General features: G+C 49.8%; 1 protein-coding gene across 1 annotated transcript in view; it reads right to left on the reverse strand.

Moving 5' to 3' along the window:
* The window catches only part of MCTP2 (multiple C2 and transmembrane domain containing 2), a 128,455-nt gene extending 112,831 nt beyond the window's left edge, over window positions 1-15,624 (reverse strand). Inside the window, exon 1 of the mRNA XM_081114885.1 lies at window positions 15,563-15,624. The gene's annotated coding sequence lies outside the window, so the exon portion shown is untranslated. The remainder of the gene's footprint in view (window positions 1-15,562) is intronic.
* Between the last annotated feature and the right edge of the window lie 3,104 nt (window positions 15,625-18,728).

Raw genomic sequence — 18,728 nt, forward strand, 5'->3', positions numbered from 1 at the left:
TAATATCGGTACCACCGCATGGTGCATAATTTATAAGGGAAGGATGTACACTCACATTGGGTGTGCCTGCTCAGTGGATGTATTATGAAAAAAAAGAATGGCGGACATTTCAAAAGCGCTTGGCGCATTCAACCCTTTAATCGGCTGGAAATACAATACTAACCTGCGACACCAAGAAAAGATCAGTGTTTCCCCTCCAGGCAACGACTATTTTCAGACCCGCGTCTCTCCTTTCAGAAAGAAGTATCAGGGAATGAATATAATACACACCAGACAAGCTGAAATAGGCAGTATGCTTGTTTTTAGGAGGGGGAAAAAATTGCAAGTGTGATGTAAAGAGGGTTTTCGGTAAACCCTGCTGTCACCGCCCCTAAAGGGTGGTTCTCTTGGGGACCCCGTTAAGCATTCATTTCAACAATGCTCTCATTCGTCTCAAGTTTATTCTAACATTTACGGACTGCATTATGGTGCTTCCTCCAGCTCATACATTTAATTTGCATTTTCAACAGCAGACACACAGGACTTCCTGTGCACATGCCCCGGTGAGGACGCAAAGGTAGGAGGAAAAAAAAAAAAAAAAAAAGATCTGCATCTCCTTTGAGAGCGGACTCACTCACCATTAAAGCCCGAATTCACACTCACAACATTAAAACTGAACCCAAGTAGCTGGTGATGGGAAGCCATGATTTAGCTGTGACATCATAAATAACACCCGGGAAATGGACGCGCTCAGGGGACCACAGCACAAGGACAGGTCAATATGCAGAAATGACCATAAATAGTCTTCAAGTGGCAATGCTGCCAGAAACGAAACGACGTTTCCTTTTTGGTGCTCCCGGGTCGCCATAGTTCGTCTACCCAGGGCTGCAGGTGCAAAACCTACAGGAGATAAGGTTGAGTTGGGCCCGATCTATCACCAACTGGGCAAGTTCCTCTTCTGAATGAACTCCCAGGGTTGGCTTTCCACTCCCAAGGTTGGATGCCGGTCAAGGGCACGTGCCCGGGTTGCTGGCTGGATCCCCACTGGGGGGCGTGCAGGAGGCAGGCAATCAATGATTCTCTCTCATCATGGATGTTTCTATCCCTCTCTCCCTTCCTCTCTGAAATCAATAAAAACCTATTAAACAAAAAAGCAAAAATAACCCCAAAAGACACCTTTTGGATGGCATTATAATTATCGGTGCATCAGAGTGGGAAACTGCACAGAAAAGTACAAAGGTCCATGAAAGTCATAGGATTTAAATATCCTATGAAAGAAGTACCCATAATACCCAGAAGCGATTAGAAAGGAACTACACGAACATCTAAAGCTGTGGAGAAAGCCTTTGTCATCAGAGATCTGCCATAGAGGCACCCAAAGCTCTCTATCTCATCACCTCCCCCCTCCCCCCCGCCCCAGTCTCTGTGCGCACATGTGCAACCCTGATTTCTACAGTTTGAAACTGGGGCTATTGAAGGTGAAAGTCAACAGCGTCCTTCCTTCCGACCATAAAGAACCACGTTCGAAGCAGATGTTGATTTCAACCCTCCCAGGAGCTAAAACACTAGGGTTTTTTGTTTTTTTTTATATTTTATTGATTTTTTTACAGAGAGGAAGGGAGAGGGATAGAGGAGCCAGAAACATCGATAAGAGAGAAACATCGATCAGCTGCCTCCTGCACGCCCCCTACTGGGAATGTGCCCGCAACCAACAAGGTATATGCCCTTGACCGGAATCGAACCTGGGACCTTTCAGTCCGCAGGCCGACGCTCTATCCACTGAGCCAAACTGGCTCTGGACAGATTTTTTTGTTTGTTTTTAAGCTGCTGAAAAAAACTTTCATTTACCATCCTGGGATGTTAATGGTTCTAATCGTACGAATATGGCAAATAAATTAGATCTGTGACATAGAACCTCAAGGAACTTTCGTACTGCTCATGTTTTTTATGAGTTAAAAAAAAAAACCCACAACCTCATAAACAGTAACGAAGGAACAGAATAAAATACACAACACCCATTCTCCTAAGGAACGCAGAGTCCAGTAGGATGAGAGATAACAAAGCAATCAAAGCACAGGACAGTGTGAGCTGTGAGGTGTTTATGAATGAGACCGTCATGGAGCACACAGTAGGCACATTAACCTAGCACAGTAAGGGCCTAGACCAGTGGCTTGGCAAACCGCGGCTCGCGAGCCACATGCGGCTCTTTGGCCCCTTCAGTGTGGCTCTTCCACAAAGAGGGAGCAATCATTTCAAATCCTCCAGAGAAGCTGGCTGAGGCGCATCCCTTGTTTTTGACTGTTGAGAGGGGAGTGGAGACCTTGGGGACCCCAGAAGCCAGCATGCAGGGCGCTGGGGAGGCAGGAAAACAAGATATGACAAGAGACAGCCTTTTAAGCAGCTGTGCTATGAAGAGGAGAGAGTCCTATGCCAGCGGACATACCATAAGTAGTATCATCTGACTGAGATAGGTTACATTTTCAAAATCAAACTCACAAACTCAAACTAAGTATAAATTGTAAATATACGAGATTCGGATTTTAATGTCAGACCCCTCAAAAAAATCTCCCAATTGCCTTTCCCCCGGGTATCGTCGTTTTCTTGTCTTATTTCGATGGCAGGCAATTCTACCTAGTTCGGAGAGACGCTGGCTTCTACTTACAAGCTTAGATTATAGGTTGAAAACTTTGGAATTAGAAAAGATTTAAGCTTTTTTTTTCCACTTTCAGAGACAAGAAAACTAAACAAGAGATATGAATGGAAAAATTGTGGTTTATACATTTCTCGTCTCTGTGGCACCCAGTGCAGCGATCGGCTCTTAGTAGAGGCCTAATTAACATTTATTAAATGGAACTAAAGGCCAAATGGCTAATTAGGAGAGATACACGGCTAGAATCTAGATATTTTGACTCTCCAGGAAACACTTTTCAATGACAACTCAAGAGTTACGCCTTGCATATGCAAACTGAAAAAAAGAAACTATACTCAATGTCATTAATCATTAGGAAAATGCAAATCAAAACCACAATGACATACCACCAGACACCCATGAGAATGGTCACTATGGGGAGAAAAAAAGAGTGTTGCCCCGCCAGCGTGACTCAGGGGTTGAGCGTCAACCTATGAACCAAGAGGTCACAGTTCAATTCCCGGTCAGGGCACATGCCTGGGTTGCGGGCTCCATCCCCAGTGTGGGGCGTGCAGGAAGCAGGCAATCAATGATTCTCTGTCATCACTGATGTTTCTATTTCTCCCTCCTCTTCTCTTCCCCTCGAAATCAATGAAAAAATATATATATTTTTTAAGGGTTGGTGCTTTGGAATCCTTGTGCAGTGTTGGTGGAGTGGAAATGCAAAATGGTGCAGTCACTACAGAAAACAGTATAATGGTTCCTCCAAAAAATCAAACATAGAATTACCCTATGTTTCAGCAATTCCACTTCCGGGTATTCACCCCCCAAAAGAGTAAAAGCAGGGACGCACAGAGGTATCTGTGCCCCCATGTCTGTCAATCAAACAGAAGTCCTCCAAGGGCCACTATTTTCAAATCATTTCCCAGAGCCATGCTTTGGAGGCCCTTATATACATATCAATGCACTGCTTCTCATCTGGATAAGAAACTAGCTAAACCTGACCCTGGGGACATTTCCTTCTGCTTCTCACTCTATACATAATGGATCCCCAGTCACACTGAATGATACAAGGGGGGTTCTTCCCCCCCACCGGCCAGAACAGATCATGTTTGTGCTAAAATTGTGGGGCTGTGCAGTCCCCTTTGCCGTCTTAGCCCCTTCATGCTGAATTCTATAAATAAGTGTAAAACCCAAAATGTATTCTTCCAGGCCACTTTTCTCTTAATTTTATGACGGTTCCCTGAGCGATTTCACCTTGCAGAGCTCATGTCATTTAATACAAAGACCCTCACCGAGCTAATAAGAGGGAACACGCACAACTCTCGGTCTCCGTAGCGAGGTACAAATTCACTTCGATAAATTTCTTGTGAAGGTTATTCCATGGTGTTAGCTCTTCCGAGAGCCCAGTGATCTGCCTTCATGTATTTAGAGTCTTTAGAGAAAATCCACACAGAAATACATGGCCCACTGGCTCCAGGGCTAACTCCCAAAACAAGCTCACGGGGTGAAATATGAAATTATTCCAGGTGAGGAACAGCATGTCTTGCCGTTTGCACAAGGTGACAATTGGGTTAATGCAAACTACAATGGCACTCCCAGGCTAGGAGATTTAGTGCAGAATGCTCTCTATTCAGTGATATATTTGTAGAGATATGCACACATCATAAAGGGAAATATAGACACACACACACATCAGAAAGGGAAATATAGACCACTAATCCCCATTAATGCCGCCATTAAAATCTAAATCTCTGATGCTGGGTAGCCACCTGGAAAATGATTTATGATATAACTGTAAATGGAAACCACACAAACTATAAAATGGCACCTACGCTATGCTTAAAGTTCTATGAAGTTCTGTGTAAGTATGGACTAGAGCAGTGATGGCGAACCTATGACACGTGTGTCAGAGGTGACATGTAAACTCATTTTTTTGGTTGATTTTTCTGTTAAATGGCATTTAAATATATAAAATAAATATCAAAAATGTAAGTCTTTGTTTTACTATGGTTGCAGATATCAAAAAATGTCTATATGTGACACGGCACCAGAATTAAGTTAGGGTTTTTCAAAATGCTGGCACGCCGAGCTCAAAAGGTTCGCCATCACTGGGTCTTATGTCTGAACACCTTCCCTGGGAACCTGGGCGGAGTAGGATGGTTAAAAGGAGATGTTCCATGGCTTGGAATCCAACAGTAAGGTGGGGGCTGGGGGGAAGGTAAAATTCAACGGGGTGACCCCGTACAAGCGACTCCACTTCTCAGAGACTCAGTATTTCTTTCTATACAATGGGGATGCGTTTACCTAGCAGATTCCTGAGAGAATCAGGCATGACTTAGCGATTCAGGATGTTGAGCGCATGCTGATAAAGCTAGACACACGGACCCGGGCTGGACGCTGGGGAGGAAATAGTTAATAAATATCTGAACACCAATCGGGGCCCCACCTATGTGTTCACACTTTTTTTTTTTCATGTCACATAAAGAGTTCATGATATTTAAAAACAATTCATCACGGGGGAGGGGGTGGGAGCGGCCAGGGGAGCTCTGGGGGGGGGGGGGGCGGAGGAGGAGGGGGGGAAGGAGACTCATGTAACACTTTAAATAATAAAGAATGTAAATTTTTTTAAAAAATAGCTTTTGTGCCCGAAGATTCAGAAAAATGAAGGGACATTTTGCTTATAACATTGTGCAAAGGTTTAAATGAGAAGCTGGGAAAAGCAAACAAGATGTGTGGCTGAATTATCAAAAAAAAAAAAAAACAAAACCCCAAAGAATTCATCATGGACCGGCTCGGTTCTGCATGCTTCCTGGTTCAATGTTAGCACAGGGACCATCTCTTATTCCTGGCTCGCCCTGCAAGTCTCCCGCCAGCTCGGGAGATGTAAGCGATGAAGGAAATGTCAGAGGAAGCTTACCTGTTTAGACAGGCCTAAGCGGCTGCAGGCAGCTTCCACTGAAAACTCCCGCAAAGTTCAATACACGAAACTATGTCGGAGAAAGTGCACACACACAGCAGGGAAAGGGAAGGAGGAGCATGGAGGCAGCCAGGAGCGGGTCAAGGCTCCAGAGATGGAGAGACGTCTACGTTCCAGCAACAGACAAGAAGATTCCAGAAAAACATGGCCCTGTAGGCCAGGACGTGCAGACACGTTTGACTGGACAGGCTGTGTCACCAACGGACCATGTGGGAGGGTAAGCCGGCCTTCGGCGCCTCTGGGCTCCAACTGGTTCCATCAGAAGGTTGAAGAGTTGACCCCAAAAGTCATTTTCAGACTACAAAGCTAATCTTTTTTTTAATCTTCACCCGAGGACATTTTTCCATTGATTTTTAGAGAGAGCGGAAGGGTGGCGGGAGTTGGGGGGAGAGGGGGAGAGAAACACAGAAACATCGATGTGAGAGAGACACATCAATTGCTTGCCTCCCATATGAACCCAGGATCGAGCCTGCAACCAAGGTATGTGCCCTTGACCGGACTCAAACCCGGGACCCTTCAGTCTGCAGTGTGATGCTCGATCCTCTGAACCAAACTGGCTAGGGTGAATTTTGTAGATATAAAATATTTTACATTGGGCACAACACTTCTATCTATATAAAAGGCTAATATGCAAAGTGTCCCCGCAGGAGTTCGACCGGGAGACCCAGAGTTCTATCACTTGCTATGACGTGCACTGACCACGGGGGCAGCACGGAACAAAGGCAGGCACCGGCTGGCAGTCAGAAGTCCCGATCGGCTCTGATCGCCAGCCAGGCCTAGGGACCCTACCCATGCCCAAATTTCGTGCACCGGGCCTCTAGTATAACAATCCTGTTGGTTGTTGTCATTTAAGTAATGGTGTTCTTTTCTGATCTATTACCTAAGTCCGCAGACTCAACCCCACATCTTTCATAATGCTAAAAATAGTTCCCCAACCACCACCAAAAAAAGAAGAAGAATTACACAAGAATTATTTTTGTTTGTTTCTGGTTTGGTTTGGGGTTTTCTGTTTGCTTTTCTGCTTTATGCATCGTCACCTCGGTTGCCACTCAGACCTGGACATGGTCACGGCCACACAAATAGGTTGAATCCTTTCTTTTTAATTTTCCTGACCAGTTTGCAGACGAATACTCTCATGAAAACTCCTGTTTATCAGCTGCCTTTCAATAGACAAAGTTGAAACAGGCTCTCCTAAGCTTTCAGTTCCTCCAAAGCAACCACCCATCAATTATATATAAAAGAATAGGGTTAATTTACGATGAACATAAATGATAAGTGAGTGTTTCTAATAAAATACAAAAATGAAGAGGTTCACCCTAACCGGTTTGGCTCAGTGGATGGAGCGCCGGCCTGCGGACTGAAGGGTCCCAGGTTCGATTCCCGTCAAGGGCATGTACCTTGGTTGCGGGCACATCCCCAGTAGGGGGTGTGCAGGAGGCAGCTGATCGACGTTTCTCACTCATCGATGTTTCTAGCTCTCTATCCCTCTCCCTTCCTTTCTGTAAAAAAATCAATAAAATATATTTTTTTTAAAAAATGAAGAGGTTGGATAGCAAGCATTTGACCTTGTGACAATGATATGGGCTCAGATTCTAAAAACCAGGCCCTGTCCAGGTAGCTCAATTGGTTAGAACATCGTCCCCATGCAATGAGGTTGTGGGTTCAATCCCCAGTCAGGGCACATACATACAAGAAGCAACCAATGAGAGATCAACCAAAGGACTTGTATGCATGCATATTAGCATAACCAACGGACACAGACACTGGGGCAGTGGGGGCTTGTCTTGGGGGGTGGGAGTGGCCGGGGAGGGTCCATGGGGTAACAAAGGAGACATATGTGATACTTTAAACAATAAAAAAAGAAATTTTAAAAACAACAACCAAGGAACCCATCCACAGATGGAACAACAAGTCTCTCTCTCTCTCTAAAATCAATCAATAAATTAAAAATGTTAATAATTCTGAAAACCAGCTTTCAACAAGCCCCTTGCCAGGGCCCTGCCCGGGCCTGTGGTGTTTGCTTTTGCAAGTTGAGGGCTGTCACCCACACCCCAGCTGGGCAATCAAAGGCATGAAAGGCCAAAGGGAGTGGCCATTCCTCTCCACCCTCCGAAGAATGAGCGGAAGTCAACCTTCCCACCTTCCTCGTCCCTCTGCTGCCGGGCCGGGCACCATGTCCACACGTCCCTCGTGACCTGCTTCTCACCGCTCCTCGAGAGGCCACAACATTCAATTGTTGATATTATTCGATTCATTGACTCGTTCAGTTGTCGTGTCAGCTGTCTTATTCACCCGGTTGATAGTCAATTATTCAAGGACCAACCCAAAGACGGGCTCCCTCGGATCTCTGTATGGCCAACCTCCTGCCTGGGCTGTAGACCCTTAGCCCAGCCAACTGTCCACCCAACACCAGACATTTCAAACCTCCAATGTCCACAAGACTCATCATATTCCTCTCTGAAAACAGCCTCCTCTCGTCCTGAGTTGTGTTACTGGCACTAACCCAGGGGCCCAAGGCAGACTTTATCCCCCAATGGTGCCTCTCTCTTCTCACCCCCCTCCACCTGGTCACCTCGCATCTCCCAAACCCTCCCACCCTCTGCTTCCTACTGCCTTCAGCCGAGCACTGTAACTTGCTCCTAAACTAAAACTCCTTTTTTAAAAATATATATTTTTATTGATTTCAGGGAGAGAGAGAGAGAGAGAGAGAAACATCAATGATGAGAGAGAATCATGGATCGGCTGCCTCCTGCACACTCCCCGCTGGGGATGGAGCCCGCAACCCGGGCATGTGCCCTTGACCGGGAATCCAACTGTGACCTCCTGGTTCATAGTTCAGCGCTCAACCACTGAGCCACACCGGCAGGGCTATGGTAACTTCTGAACTCCTCTCCCGCCACCGCATGGCCAGAATCAGGGCATCTAACCCAGTCACCCAAATCATTGCCCAACAAGCAATTCCCTGTTGCTGTCAAGGGATCAAGTCTATCTGGTTACCACTGTGTTTGCTCTGGTGCCCAAGAGTTAACACTCAGCACAGCGAGGCCAGCAACAAATGACCCCACGAATGAAGGACTGAACGGACGAGACAGCTGGTGCTCCCAGAATTAAGCTCTGCCTCCGGCCATAAGCTCAGATTAATGTTTGCCTAAACATCTGTCAACTGAAGTAGAAGACACTGTCACCTGAGCTTCTCAGCCAAAGGCAAGCCATCTCTGAACACACTCACATGTATGCTGGTAGCCACAGCGGTATCCTCGTACTCAGGCTGCCTGACAGGATGGGGCTACTCTGTGATAAATGTACAGACTCAGGGGTGGTAATTATTTCTTTCAGGAAAAAACAAAACAAAAAATAATTACTGGAAATGCAAGACAGTTCTTCTAGGTTCTTTCAAAACACACCATCGCCGCCCTGGCTGGTGTGGCTCAGTGGATAAAGCGCCGGCCTGCGGACTGAAGGATCCCGGGTTCGATTCTGGTCAAGGGCACATGCCCGGGTTGTGGGCTCGATCCCCAGTAAGGGGCGTACAGGAGGCAGCCGATCCATGATTCTCTCTCATCATTGATGTTTCTATCTCTCTCTCCCTCTCCCTTCCTCTCTGACATCAGTAACAATAAAAAATGTTTTAAGAAGACCTTAAAAACACACACACCTTCGCCTTCAAGTCCCCTGTGCCGTGGGCAGGGGGTTGGCCTTTAGCGTGAAACCCCAGAGTTCTGAAACAAGGCCATGTCCATTGCCACCCACTGGGGAAACCCGGAAGCCCACAGTCACGCAGGGAGAGAGGCAACTCGCTGTTGTGCAACCAGCTGTGTATGCAATCCTGTCCGTTCCCTTGTGAAACTTTAAACATTTGCAGGAGGAGGAAATGACATAACACCCTTCCCCTCCGAGATTCTGGCAGCGCGTCCCTAAAGAAAAACGAGTGGCCCTCACCGGTTTGGCTCAGTGGATAGAGCGTCGGCCTGAGGACTGAAAGGTCCCGGGTTCGATTCCGGTCAAGGGCATGTATAGGGTGTCCCAAAATTCACGCAAGATTTGAATTTTGCGTGAGCATTAACAACAACAACAAAAAATAAAAGCCTAATTTTACTTGGTTTATTGAATCAGATTCTAATATCTGTTGCCCTTTGATTTCAACCCTTCAATTTGATAAGCATTCCCAAGTACCAATGATGGCCCAGGAGCAGGGACCATGAAGACCAATGAAGACCACGGCTTTGCGTATGTGCCAGCAAAGCTGTGGAGGCCATTTACCCGATGTGCTATTCCATACATAACCCTATGCTGTATACTTTATGAATCAATAAAAAATGTACAATTTTTAATTATAAACCTGTGTTTTCTATCAAAATTACTTCTTGCGTGAATTTTGGGACACCCACTACCTTGGTTGCGGGGACATTCCCAGTAGGAGGTGTGCAGGAGGCGGCTGGTCGATGTTTCTCTCTCATCGATGTTTCTAGCTCTCTATCCCTCTCCCTTCTTCTCTGTAAAAATCAATAAAATCTATTTTAAAAAAGAAAAAGAAAAACGTGTGAACCCCAAGAGGTGAGCAAGGGACTATGCCAGCTCAGGACTGCCTTTCCCGTCAGCCCCTGGCCTGCCTTCCAGACCTCCCCCGAAACACCAACACAGGACAGGGACCTCTTGCAAGCTGCCCCTGGGGAGGCTGCAGGGGAGACCCCGGCTGCCTGCACTGGGTCCTCACAGCCCTGGCACCTGGGACACGCCCCTCCCGTCTCTGTGCCTCAGTTTCCTCAGGTTGAAATGGAGGTGATCAGAGCCCTGCCGGGTAGGACTGTGTTAATGATTAAAAGAGTTAATAACAATCAGCACACCGCCAGGCCAAGCCCAGTAAATGTCAGCGACAGGCATGTAAATGTAACTCTAGCACAATCATGACACATTAGCCCATATTCATCTTCTTCCCTCCCTTTCCCTCTCCGCGGGACAGGACGGGGCGGGGGGGGGGGGGGGGGTTGCGGGGGGGGATGCCCTCCCAGTTCTTTTAAACGCTAGGGGCGTTCCCATTCGTTAGCTCCAGAATCATCTGGAAGGAAGGCCTCTCCTAGGTGGGGCTGTGACACACATTTCTAACCCGGTGACCTCGGGTGTGTGGGTGCTGCAGATTTGCAAGGCACACTGAGAAACGCTAAGGGCCTCAGTGCATCCGTGGAGGGGGTGGGGGTGGCCCCAACTTCCAGGGCCCTCCACTCACCTGGGGCCTCTCTGCACACCCCGGGGCCCTCCACACACCCCACCCGGGGGCCCTCCACACACCCCACCCGGGGGCCCTTCACACACCCAGGGCCTCTCTGCACACCCAGGGCCCTCCACACACCCAGGGCCTCTCTGCACACCCAGGGCCCTCCACACACCCAGGGCCTCTCTGCACACCCGGGGCCCTTCACACACCCCACCCGGGGGCCCTCCACACACCCCACCCGGGGCCCTTCACACACCCCACCCGGGGGCCCTCCACACACCCCACCCGGGGGCCCTCCACACACCCCACCCGGGGGCCCTCCACACACCCCACCCGGGGGCCCTCCACACACCCCACCCGGGGGCCCTCCACACACCCCACCCGGGGACCCTCCACACACCCCACCCGGGGGCCCTCCACACACCCCACCCGGGGGCCCTCCACACACCCCACCCGGGGGCCCTCCACACACCGCACCCGGGGGCCCTCCACACACCCCACCCGGGGGCCCTCCACACACCCCACCCGGGGACCCTCCACACACCCCACCCGGGGGCCCTCCACACACCCCACCCGGGGGCCCTCCACACACCCCACCCGGGGGCCCTTCACACACCCCACCCGGGGGCCCTCCACACACCCCACCCGGGGACCCTTCACACACCCCACCCGGGGGCCCTCCACACACCCCACCCGGGGGCCCTCCACACACCCCACCCGGGGGCCCTTCACACACCCCACCCGGGGGCCCTCCACACACCCCACCCGTGGGCCCTCCACACACCCAGGGCCTCTCTGCACACCCGGGGGCCCTCCACACACCCCACCCGTGGGCCCTCCACACACCCAGGGCCTCTCTGCACACCCGGGGGCCCTCCACACACCCCACCCGGGGGCCCTCCACACACCCCACCCGGGGGCCCTTCACACACTGGACGGTGCTCAGGGACACCAGCTCCGTGAGCCCGGCTGGCATGGCTCAGTGGTTGAGCCTGGAGCTATGAAGCTGGAGGTCAGGGCACATGCCCCGGTTGCAGGCTCCATCCCCAGTGGGGGAAGTGCAGGAGGCAGCCGACCCATGATTCTCTCTCATCATTGACGTTTCTCTCTCTCTCTCTCTCTCCCTCTCCTTCCCTCTATGAAATCAATAAAAATAAAATAAAATAAGATGAATAAAATAAAATAATAAAATAAAATAAAAAATAAAATAATAAAATAATAAAATAAAATAAATAAATAAAATAGTAAAATAAAATAAATAAATAAATAAATAAATAAATAAAATAAAATAAGAAACCAGCTCCGTGAGACCAGGAGCCCCCTGGCAATCGGACTGGCCTGCCTCCGTGCCCAGGACACAGAGAACCCTCCACAAATGGTGCCGGAAAGGATGAGATCTGAGAGCCCAAGGCACCCCTGGAGAACCAACCCCCTGGAGACCAGCCCAGGGGCCTCCATCTCAGACTGTTGGCTGGACTGGAAGTGCCCCACCCCCATGAGCCCAGGACCCCGGGTCCCTCCGCCCCAGCGAGCAGTCTCCTCCATGTGCCCTGGGCCCTGAGTCCTTTGCCTCCAGGTACCTGTCACTCTGGGAAGGGGATGGAGCATGGCTTCTGCTTCTCCCAGCACAGGCTGTGGCCCGCCGAGTGCCCTGGGGGCAGGGGAAGCCAGCTGCAATCAGGAAGCCCTTGTTCGTAAGCATTTCTGGTAAATCGCCCACAAAGATTTCAGCAGAGACAGAGCCCTCTGGCGAACTGTCATCTCTCTTTCTCTTCCTAAAGAATTCCCGCACCCTGTGCTCCAATGACAGCATTGTAACCAAGCCACCCACACCTTATTTTTTTTTACTATATATATTTTTTAATTGATTTCAGAGAGGAAGGGAGAGGGAGAGAGAGAGAAAAATCAACGATGAGAGAGAATCATTGATTGGCTGCCTCCTGCACATCCCCCCACTGGGATCGAGTCCACAACCCAGGCATGTACCTCGACCAGAATCGAACCCAAGACCCTTCACTCTGTAGACCAACGCTCTATCCTCCGAGCCAAACCAGCGAGGGCCCAACCACACCTTTATAAACACCTTCCAGGCAGGATTTTAAATGCTCCTAAACAGGAGTTCAAGGTGTGTTATCAAGGTCACGGTCAAAAGCAAGACCCAGGCAGAACAGCCTGTCTGATCCTCCCAACATAGGCATAAAAACTTGCTTCAACAAAAAACACTCTCTTCAACTCCTGCTCCTATATAATAAAGAGCTAATATGCTAATTAGACGGAACACCAGAACGACCAATCCAGACGACCTTCCGGACCAAGCCAGGGCTTCGAGGGCAGAGCCCCTTGCATAAATTTCATGCACCAGGCCTCTAGTTTAAGTATAAAACCCCTCAATTTTTGTGTGCAATCAGCAATGATTATAAGGAAGGATTTAAGAAAGCAAGTGTTCTCCGGGTCAGGAGATATTAATTAAAATGCTAAGCACTATTTTCATGCTCATCCCATACAACAGAGTCATTTTAATTGGAAAATCACTTTTGGGGTGTACACACACACAAAGAAATTGTTAGCTATTATAGATCCGGTATTCACAGACTAAATTAGGGATCTCAGGATTTCTTTCCAAATAAGTTGTAGCAGTTTACCTTTCCAGAGATAGATTTAAGGAAAAAAATGGATACATCTTTTCATATAAATATTAGCAATAGTTATCGATATCTGATTATAGATTTTTACATAAACACTACGTCCTTCCTAGGAGACACTGTTCTCTATTCACTTGGAAGCTATGGAACAAATCACGCTGAATGATGTAAAGTCAAGCTGATTTATATAATTTATATAAACTTACAACTTATATAAGTGTGTATAAATTATAATATATATAAATATATGATGTAAAATCAAGCTGACTTATATATAGTATCTAAGAATTGCAAATGTATAGATATTATATAAATCAAGCTGAATTAGATAAAGCACATGAATAATATAAAAATTCACTGTGACTTCAATGCATGATCCACAAGGATATATTAGGGCAGCCGTGGGCAAACTACGGCCCGTTTGAAATGAATAAAACTAAAAAAAAAAAAAGACCGTACCCTTTGATGTAATGATGTTTACTTTGAATTTATATTAGTTCACACAAACACTCCATCCATGCTTTTGTTCCGGCCCTCCGGTCCAGTTTAAGAACCCATTGTGGCCCTCGAGTCAAAAAGTTTGCCCACCCCTGTATTAGGGCCTTAAAAACATGTTAAGGAAGACACAGAATAAATCTTATTAAAAACAGCTGTTCTTCTTGCCCCAGACTGGTCATGGTTTTAACCTCACGAGTAGAATGAAAACAGTGCTCGTTTTATTCATGAAGTTACTTTAACTCCCAGCATGCCGACTGCTGGATGAATGTGAATTTAAATTCTCATTGCCGTGCAATCGTCCAGATGTGCCATCTCACAGCGGCATGGAAGAGAGAAGACGCATGGGTTCCACAGCCAGAAATATCCACAATGAATTCCCAGGTCTACCAGTTACCTGGAACCAAATGCCAGCTTCTTCCCTGCCTCAGTTTCCCTTCCATACAGGGGGAGTAATAATGTCTGCCTGGCATATTTTATGCCAGGAGATAAAGGGCCTAGTGAGGGCCCTGGGCAAAGGGTTGATGCTTAAAACCTTATTTAAGGGTGGTCTGGGTCCTCCTTGTCACTTTAAATGCCAGGCCAGGCCGATGACCTCCTTAGCTGTGCCTTTCAATGCTTCTGACCTTCCATTCTTGCGACATGGAAGCAAACGCTCAATGAACCCTTTCTAGGTCTCTCTAAACCTCCACCTGCCCGGAAGGAGTGTCCTGACCCTCCCTTGTGTCAACACCTGCGCACACCTGCCCTGCTGGCTCAGAGGTCCCCCCCCCCGCCCCCCAACAGACGCACAACAAATATTTGCTCAATGGAGAGGCTGCTGACCCGGGTGGAAAATGGATGCGAGTGGAAGTCACACTCCACGGCCCTGTTTGCGACTCGGGGTGTCGCTGAGGCAGGTTTCCAAGCCGTCTGGTCCCTGGAAGTGCCCTCCGCAAAGGTCACCCCCGTGCGCGCTCCGGGGAGCCTCTGGCCGCGGCTGCAGCCCTCCGCCTGGGCGCACGAGCCGGTCCGCAGGTTCTCACCCGCTTTGGAGAAACGCGACCATTTGTAAAAGCCACCTGCGCGCTATTTGCCTAACAAATGGCCAGCGGGCTGGCGAACTCGCAATTTCCCCAACTTCACCACCATCACTTTTTTCTTTCTTTTTCTTTCTAAAGTGACGACGCATCGGAACCCCCGGAGCTGCCAGACGTTCTGCTTCGGTGGCGCCGAGCCCAGGTCTGCGGAGGGGACCAGAGAGGAATCTCCGGGTCCCCCCTGCCCCCCGGGCACCGCATCGGACCCCGCCCCAGTGAGGGGCTGACCTCTGTAGAGTGTCCCGACGGTGGAGGTGGCGGTGGCGACCCCGCAGCCCGCCCCGAGGTGTCCTATCCAACGCGGGCAGGTCCCCACCGCCGCGTGCGCTCCCGGCACCCGCGCCTCGGGGTCCCGCCCCCCGCGCTCCGAACCCTCAGGCCCTGAGCCAGCTACTCCCCGGCGGCAGCTCCTCCGAGTCCCCTCCCCGGTCCCCGCGTCCCCATGTCGGCGGAGAGGGGAAGCCCCCCCGCAGGAGGGAGCTGGCAGGGCCCCCCGCGCCCGCCCGCGCGCACCCAGGTGAGCCGCGCCCCGCGCCCCGCGCTCACCTGTCCCGGCTCCGAGGCCGATCCCGGCTGCGCTGGGGGCTCCGTGCGCCCCTCACGTGCGCGGGACCTGCGCCGCCGTCGCCTCCGACGCCCGGACGCAGCGGGGCGGGGGCATCGCCGGGGCCGCCCCACTTCCTCGGCCCCCGCAGGCAGCCCCGCCTTCGGAGGGAGGAGGCGGCGCGTCACCTGGCAGCCTCTCGCCGCCCAGAGAGGAGGGCGCGCCCGCCTGCGCTCCGGCTGATGCCAGAAGCACCATCGCTGGGCTCTGGGCGCTGGGCGCTGGGCTCTGGGCGCTGGGCTCTAGGCGCTGGGCTCTGGGCGCTGGGCTCTAGGCGCTGGGCTCTGGGCGCTGGGCGCTGGGCTCTGGGCGCTGGGCTCTAGGCGCTGGGCGCTGGGCTCTGGGCGCTGGGCGCTGGGCTGGGCGCAGAGGGAAGGATGATGAGAGCCCTGTGGTCTGGGTTGGCCCCTTGGAGAAGGAAGGTGTGTCCAAAAGTATGGCCGTGACTGCGGGAGTGCAGGTCGCCCGCGCTTTAGTTCAAAGGCAGTGGTTTGCACACTTTAAGGGGCTTTGGAGTTTGCCTTCTCTGATCCTCATAGGTCCTTGCTCCCATAGGTCCCCGAAGGGTCCATGGTGACATAGCAGCCTCCTTTTAAAAAAAAAAATATATATATATACATATATATATATGTGTGTGTGTGTGTGTGTGTGTGTGTGTGTGTGTATATATATATATATATACATATATATATATATATATATTGATTGATTGATTTCAGAGAGGAAGGGAGAGGGAGAGAGGGGTCAATGATGAGAGAGAACCACTGATTGGCTGCCTCCTGCACGCCCCACACTCGGGATGAGCCTGCAACCTGGACATGTGCTCTTGACTGGAATCGAACCAGGGACCCATCAGTCTGCAGGCCGACACTCTATCCACTGAGCCAAACTGGCTGGGGCTTGCAGGCTCCATTTTTACCACCATGATCCTGGCAAGAGGTACAAAGCCAGGCAACCCCGAGAACTGGTGCTGCATGCGCACGTGGCATATGACATGGTCCTATTTGATTTTCAGACATGGGTGAGGCAGTTCATAATACCCCTGGTTTCAGAGGCCTCAGAAGCACGAAATAACCTGAATTAGGTTAGCAGCAGGCTCAGAGCAACCTGAGGCCTATGACACATCTAGATTTTTCCACTGCTCCGGGAAAGGCCGCACCTCCCACCTTAAAGGTAACCGGGGGAAATGAAGGAAAGAACCCGGCTGTTGTAGCTCAAAGGATTGCGCGTCATCTCATGGACCAGGAGGTCCCAGGTTCGATTCCCCATCAGGGCACATGCCAGGGTGGTGGGCTCGGCTGCCAGTGTGGGGCGTGCAGGAGGCAGCCGATCCATGATTCTCTCTCATAGATATTTCTGTATCTCCTCCCTCTCTGAAATCAATAAAAATATATTTTAAAAAAAAGAATAAAGGAAAGAAGAGAATGAGCCTTAAGGAAAAACAGCAACCACACCTTTAAAGCTGACTAACAAGGGAATTAAAATAGTAAGTGAACCCACAATAAAAGCTTTTTCCTTTTAACTCCGCTGCTGGGCAGTTCCTGTTCTGTGGTCCCCGCAGCCCGACCGCAAGTCAACATTGACTAACAGCCTTTTTCGATCATCAGATGCTACGGAAAGTGAAACGTCTGCAGACACAGAACTCGAAGGCCAGGTCTTGTTCCCCTCGCTGTCACACAGCCTCGGCCCAGCTTTCTTAAGGGTTGTTTTTTTTTTTAATCATCCAAACACAGTATCTGCCTCCTTCTAGTCTGTTTTTGCCAAGGAAGGGCGGACTAATGCTGTTGCTTTAACTAAGTTAACTTCCCTACAAAACCACAAGCTGCACTTAGAACAGCAGTGGGGCTCGCGTGGTGATAAGATGTTCACTGCTCTGACGTTACATTCGATTTCTTCACTGAAACAGGTTCTGAACCAGGTCTTATGGTATAGACACTGTCGATGATGTCAGAATTGTTACTTTTTAAAAATAAAATCTGCATTTTTTAAAAACATTTTTTAATTGATTTCAGAGAGGAAGGGAGAGGGAGGAAGAGAGAAACATCAATGATGAGAATCATTGACCGGCTGCCTGCACGCCTCCTACTGGGGATTGAGTCCACAACGCGGGCATGTGCCCTGACTGGGACTCGAACCGTGACCTCCTGTTCATAGGTTGATGCTCAACCACTGAGCCACACAGGCCAGGCCAAAATCGGCATTTTTAATAGGTGGTCTTCTCTGTCTTGCCTTCTGAATTTTCCACTTCCTAACAGGTATTTGGCCTCTGAAAAACAACTCTATTGTCAATATGATGAGGGAAGTGGAGATTGCTCACTCTCCATGCCTCTATTATTGTCCTACCAGATACAATTGTTTTATGTCTTAGACAACACGTGCATGGCTGCATGGCAATCTAATAATTTTTTAAAAAATATATTTGTATTGATCTCAGAGAGGAAGGGGGAGGGAGGAAGAGAGAGAGACAGAAACATCAATGATGAGAGAGAATCATGGATGGGCTGCCTCCTGCACGCCCCCTACTGGAGAACGAACCAAAGCCTCCTGATTCATAGGTCGACCCTCAACCACTGAGCCACACGAGCCGGGCACAATCTAATAATCCCACCTGTGTTTTGAGATCTGAAATGGCAGGGGTGCCTTCTGTGGGTCCCACGTGTGCTCCCTGGCTGTCAGAGATGATGACACACATTCAGAAACCGCAGTGCAGGTATGCTAGCAATGTCACTGCGCCTGCTGCCTGCGCATCAGCAGTTCATATAGGATGTGTTGCCATGACTGTAGGCGCCTAGGATCTAGCGCATGCGTGCAAGGCAACTTCTCTAAGAGAGAGAAGAGCCTGTTTGCCAATGCTTAGAAGCCAGAGCTCCGAACCCTCTCTGGCCCCAGGGAAGCAGGAAGGGGTGCCTGTGTCACCCCGCCCGAGCTGGGCGTGAGTCGGTCCAGGCCAGAGCTCGGGGCAAATCTTGTGAGGATAAGTCTCTCCAACGCCAAGAGAAAGGCTTCTGAGATCTGCTAACAAGAGCATGGGGCGTTGGCACCTGCATCCCTCACATTTTCCTCCATTGCTGCTGCTTGTCACTTCTGGGCCAATAAAAGCTAAATAGA

The sequence above is a fragment of the Myotis nattereri genome (assembly GCF_964212035.1).
Source record: "Myotis nattereri genome assembly, chromosome: 21".
NCBI classification, from domain to species: domain Eukaryota; kingdom Metazoa; phylum Chordata; class Mammalia; order Chiroptera; family Vespertilionidae; genus Myotis; species Myotis nattereri.